Consider the following 6,596-nt stretch of genomic DNA (forward strand, 5'->3'; position numbering starts at 1 on the left):
GATAGTTTATGTATTCCCAAATAAAAGTTTTAGAGGTATTTAAGTAAGCTTTAGTACCTTACATGAGCTAACTTCTCCATGGGTTGAATTCTCCCCTTGGATGTCATCATACTCTGATGCACCCCAGAATATCAAATTCAAAACAAACACACACACACACACACACAAAGAAGCAAGACATGCAGGTAGATTGTCAGTCAAAACATGTAACAACCATGAACTGGTTAGGTCAGCAAAAGTCTGAACAAAACGTAATAGTGTGAATAGGAGGTATGTAGAAGCAATCCCTGGGTAGCTGCACCCCCCCCCCACACACACAGAGTTTGTGCACACACACAGCCTTTTTCCTCTCCTGCAAAGAAACAGGAACACTGAGTTCAGGGAGCAGAACCAGGAAACAAAACAGTAACAGGGATCATGGAGGTGTCATACACACTAGCCATCACAAGTTCCTTCTCTTCTCCCGAAAAGTTCAGCAGTACCTGGCTGGAGGCACCAGGTGATCCTGGGGCTATATGTTATACTTAAACCTGATACAGCTCAAGGGGTAGATGCTGTTGCTTTGGCACACCTTCCCCAGTTGGCCACATGACATCATTATATGCAGAAAGAGTGTTCTCTTCCCTATCTGTTCCCCTTTCAGTAGGCAGTATATCTCACTGGTAAACAACATGTTCTCCCCGTGGTACATGAAGTTGCCACACTCTAGATCATGCCATGAGTATCAAAAATGCTTCCAGATGCTCATCTAACATACATTGCTGGTCCAGGGTCAAACTCATGGAGCCTTGCATGGATACACTTGTTGAAACACGCATATTTCCTAGTTACATCAGTCAGCCTCGAGGACAGCGAAGGGGATGAACCTTTTCCATCAGCATAGCCTATTTGGTCCTCATAGGTCGGCTGAAGAGCTGATAGAATGGGGTTTCTCCAGTACTTCTATGAGATGTACTCTAAATATCATATAAAGCATGACTTAGTGCAGTAGGGAAGGGTGTATCTTGACCTTCCTCCTATATATGAGTTACACACTTGGGTATGGTATGCAGCAGATTTATAACATACGATACCAATACTTGTCTGTAAACCCTCAAACTCTCTTATTACAAAAGTTGTCCCATTATCTGAAACAGGCTCTCTAGTAGTCCAACGTAGTGAATGAAGTGAAGTGTTTATGCAAGAAATAAGGTCCTTGTGAAATTATGAGTGCAGAGTGGTAAAGTGAGTAGTCTAGAACAGTCAACAGGGTGGAGCCATGCAGTGAAATCAAGGGGCCAGTAATATGCACTGCATTTCTCTGCCATGGTCTGTCTATGACTACTGGTTTCAAAGTAGCCAGAAGAGCAGTAGTTCTATGCATTGTGCAGGCTCAGCATGCCTTCACATGATGCTCAATGTCTGAATGCAGCCCCTCATCTTTGTAACTCCCAAACATCCTTCATAAGCCACATCGAGGACTGCTTATCACAACACTGTTGGGATGATCACCTGGACTCCTCTACATGTCAGACATGTCAAGTAGCAACATATCTTCACTCAAATAATAAAACTTCATCTATAGTCTATAAATTCTAAGAACTGGGCCTATCCAACCCACTTGTACAGCACATATCGACTTGCACAGTTTAACATCACTAAGAGTGGGGTCAAGCTAGGACAATGAATTAACATAAACTGTTATGATCAGCGGGTAATGGTAGTGAAGCAGCAGCTTGTAGCTGTTCAGGCATTGGTTTCACACCAGTGGCCAACAGATAGTGCCTTAGAAACTCTACAGGATCTTTTGTAAAACTGCCCTTGGCCACATTCAAATTCTGCTTGGATCTTGTCCACAAGTGCAGACGGTACATGACATGTAGGGGGTGCAAAAGGCTTCACGTTTGAAGTCAACTGCAGAATATTCATATCCTGTGATTAGAACATCATCACTATTAAATAAATCATGGCATCTCTGAACAATACTTTGGGTATCCCCTTCTATTCTAGCCAACATAATCGCACCTCGGGTGTCCTGTGCCAGTTCATGTGTAATACCAATCTGCAAGCATAGATCAGAGGACAACAGTGGAACAGCATTCACAGCTGCACCTTTAACAATGCAAACTTTGCAGCCAACGCAGCGCCTTTGTAGAGCACAGAGCATACAGCTTCACCAACTGTCTGCCAGGCCTAAAAATTCCAAGCTTTTTTTTTTTTTTTTTTAAATAACCGCTGTAGTCAGATAAAGATTGTGAACTAACCCTGGGGGAAGAATGCTAACTTCAACACCCATATCCATCATGCACTTCAGTGGTGTAGCATTAATTTCCATGATACAGGATACAAGCTCCAGTGCTTTGCTCCGTGAGAAGACTATACTAAAGGAAACATCAGGTAAAGGTGCTCTCATGTGGCTCTACATTCACAGTATGCACTTTAGGCCTCCCATCATTCTGAACAAGGTGTACCGTAGCACACTAATGTCAAGTGTGTCCATCCTTCCCACGAGCCCAGGACATAGCAGTTCTAGCCAGGCAGGCAGGGAAACTGGCCAAGTGACCCATACTGCCACAGTGTAAACAGTGAGAAAAGAGTAACTTTTGTTGCTGAGGCTGTGGAATGGGAGTAGGCAGCATTATATGACTCCAGGAGTCAAAAGTATGAGGAGCAGATGACAGTTTAAGTGCAGATGCAAAGGTAGCGGCAGCCTGAGACATAGCAGCCCTTTCAACCCCCTCGCTCTTAGCAACCACAGCATCAAAAGTTAGCAATCTAGCATCTTCAGCTAGTATCATTTGCCCAGCTGGTCACTGGCTACAGTACACCAATCACAAAAATATCCCTGAGCATGATCATCATAATATTCCCAAATTCACAGTCCTGGGCCACCCGCCACAAATGAAATGCAAACTCACATACAGTTTCGTTGGGCTGCTGGTGAGCTTCAAACTAGGTTTTCCTCTTTAACAGAACAGAATCTTCAGTGCCAGAATACTAGTTGAGGCTCTCCACAGCTGAATCAAAGAAGGACTTGAGCTCCAGGAATCCATCATAAATATCAATGCCATCATGGCCTAAGCAGTTCTGCAGCAAGGGTAACCTCGCAGCATTAGAGATTTGCACATAGTTGTGAAAATTCTGAATAAAGTATTGCTAGTCAACAGACGAAGCAAGTGTAGGCAGCATGGGTTGTAGACTAGAAGCACTCATTGCCATAATGTCACGCTATACCCCAGAACGCTAATCCCACAACACACACAAAAAAAAGCAACACATGCAGGTAGGTGACCAATCAAAACATATAATTACAATAAACCACTTAGTTCAGGAACAATCTCAATAAAACATAATAAGTCTGAACAGCAGACGTGTAGCAGCAGGCCCCAAATAACTGCACACACCCCATGCTATGCACACACACATAGCCTTTCCCCCCAGCAAAGAAACAAGAACAGGATCACCAAGTTCAGGGAGCAGAAACCAAAACAGTAACAGGAATAAGAAGGCAATGCATACACTAGTCATTATTGATGTGCATGTCTGCAAAAACTTTAAAGTGAGTGGGACTGGGAACATACATTTGTTAGCAGATTTCTTTCTCCACCCACCCAATGTTAGAGAGTCATGTCATTGTAAAAACCAGTAATATATTCAGATTTATATTAAAATACAGAATTGTAAATACAGAAAATATTGTTATGTTCTGCACGTTGATATACAGAAGGATGATGTAGCCAATAAGTTCCATAGAGTCAATTATGAATAAGGATGCGTTTTAGTCACGGGTATTTTCAGTAAAAGTCATGGACAGGTTACAGGCAGTAAACAAAAATTCACGGCCCGTGACCTGTCCATGACTTTTACTACATACCCCTAACTAAAATTTGGGCTTGGGGGCTGAGGGCTCTGGATGGGGGGTAGCCCGGGACCCCCACTGATGCTGGGGGCAGATAGGGCCATGGCTCACAACCCCCGTTGGTGCTGGAGGGACGGGGATGGACCGCAGTGCGTGACCCAGGACCCCCGCTGGTGCTGGTGGGGAGTAAGAGGTTGGGCCGCAACACACAGCCTGGGACTAAGGTTGCTAACCCTCCCGGATTGGCCAGGCATCTCCCGGAATTGGCCTCAATCTCCCAGCGGCTATTAAAAGCCATCCAGGAGATTTTAATAGGCTGCTAAAAGTCTGATGGGCGGCGTAACGGGGCTAAGACAGACTCCCAGGCTCTGCGTGGCTCCTGGAAACGACCGTCTGTCTCCTACGCACAGCAACAGCCAGGGAATCTCTGCATGCTGCCTCCCCCCCACCCCCCTCCGAGCGTTGACTCCGAGAACCGTGGCCAATGGGAGTTGCAGGGGCGGTACCTGAAGGAAGCTGTTGGAGGCCTTGAGGAGAAGGCACTTCCTTGCCCAGGTAGCCTTGTTGCAGAAACAGAGCACAGGATAGCAGTAACCACAAGCTACCGGGAAAAAGGCTGTTGAACTCAAGGAGACTGTTGTAGACCTGCACTCCCTGTAGGGCCTGGAAGGATTCTCAATGTTTTCCCTGGTCTGTTGCCACAGGGAGCTGCAGTCTTCACAGGGGGACAGTCAGAGAAAAGAGGTAGGGGAACATTAATTTATTGATGCTTGTGAAGCACTAAGATTCTAGGCTACATCTACTTTTAGCACTGGGGTATGATTCCCAGCCCATGTAGACATAGTTGCACTGGCTCTAATCAAGCTAATACACTAAGAGTTGTAGAGTAGCATGGGCAGTGGTGAGTGGCTGCCCAAGTACAAGCCCACCCATACCGCATGAGTACTTGGGGCAGCTAGCCCATGCTACCGTGGCTACATTGCTATTTTTAGCACTCAACAATAGCCAGTCAGAGTATGAGTACTCAAGCAGGGAATCACCTGTAGCTCCAAGTGTAGACATAACCTTGAATGAAGGTGCTAATGTGTCAAATGGCAAAATCCTGCAACTGTCCAACTGTTTCATGGTCCAGCCAAAGTCTCGTTAGCTTTTCTAACCATTTTATAATCTAACCTGTACTGACAATTTTCATTGTATAAAAGGAAAAGAAAAGCCTGTAAGGTCTTCCTGGAATATTCTTAGAAGCACTAAATTAGATTATGATAGGGCTGTCAAGTGATTAAACAAATTAATCATGCGCTTAAAAAAATTAATTGCGATTAATCGCACTGTTAAACAATAATAGAATATCGTTTCTTTAAATATTTATGTTTTCTAAATATTAATGTTTTCTACATTTTCAAATATATTGTTTTCACTTACAACACAGAATACAAAGTGTACAGGGCTCGCTTTACATTTATTTTTGATTACAAGTATTTGCACTGTAAAAACCAAAAGAAATCATATTTTTCAATTCACCTTATACAAGTACTGTAGTGCAATCTCTTTATCGTGAAAATTGAACTTACAAATCTAGAATTATGCACAAAAATAACTGTATTCAAAAATAAAACAATGTAAAATTTTAAAGCCTGAAAGTCCACTCAGTCCTACTTCTTGTTCAGCCAATCGCTCAGACATACAAGTTTGTTTACTTTTGCAGGCGATAATGCTGCCCGCTTCTTGTTTACAATGTCACCTGAAAGTGAGAACAACCATTCTCATGGCACTCTTATGGCCAGCATCACAAGATATTTGTGTGTCACATACACAAAAGAGTTGTATGTCCCTTCATACTTCAATGACAATTCCAGGGGACATGTGTCCATGCTGATGACAGGTTCTGCTTGATAACAATCCAAAGCAGTGCGGACCGATGCATGTTCATTTTCATTATCTGAGTCAGATGCCACCAGCAGAAGGCTGATTTTCTTTTTTGGTGGTTCGGGTTCTGTAGTTTCCACATCGGAGTGTTGCTTTTTTAAGACTTCTGAAAGCATGCTCCACACTTCGTCCCTCTCGTATTTTGGAAGGCACATCAGACTATTAAACCTTGGGTTGAGTGCTGTAGCTATCTTTAGAAATATCACATTGGAACCTTCTTTGTGTTTTGTGAAATCTGCAGTGAAAGTATTCTTAAAATGAACAACACGTGCTGGTTCATTATCCGAGATTGCTATAACATGAAATATATGGCAGAGTACAGGTAAAACAGAGCAGGGGACATACACTTCTCCCCCAAGGAGTTCAGTCACAAATTTAATTAACACATTTTTTTTTAATGAGCATCATCAGCATGGAAGCATGTCCTCTGGAATGGTGGCTGAAGCCTGAAGGGGCATACAAATGTTTAGCATATCTGACACTTAGATATCATGGTATGCTACAAAAATGCCATGCAAATGCCTGTTCTCACTTTCTGGTGACATTGTAAATAAGAAGAGGGCAGCATTATCTCCTGCAAATGTAGACAAACTTGTTTGTCTTAATGATTGTCTTAACGGCTGGCTGAACAAGAAGTAGGACTGAGTGGACTTGTAGGCTCTGAAGTTTTACATTGTTTTGTTTTTGAGTGCAGTTATGTAACAAAAAAAATCTACATTTGTAAGTTGCACTTTCATGACAAAGAGATTGCCACAGTACTTGTACGAGGTGAATTGAAAAATACTATTTTTTTGTTTATAATTTTTACAGTGCAAATATTTTAAATAAAAAA

At 42.9% G+C, this 6,596-nt stretch overlaps 1 protein-coding gene across 1 annotated transcript in view; it reads right to left on the reverse strand.

The window, feature by feature from the left end:
* Positions 1-6,596, reverse strand: part of LOC311528423 (sodium channel protein type 1 subunit alpha-like) — a gene marked incomplete at its 5' end in the record, with an annotated part of 180,082 nt that overhangs the window by 136,848 nt on the left and 36,638 nt on the right. The gene's annotated exons all lie outside the window — the stretch shown is intronic.

Source organism: Lepidochelys olivacea (genome assembly GCF_965140295.1).
Source record: "Lepidochelys olivacea isolate rLepOli2 genome assembly, chromosome: 11".
Taxonomy (NCBI): Eukaryota; Metazoa; Chordata; order Testudines; family Cheloniidae; genus Lepidochelys; species Lepidochelys olivacea.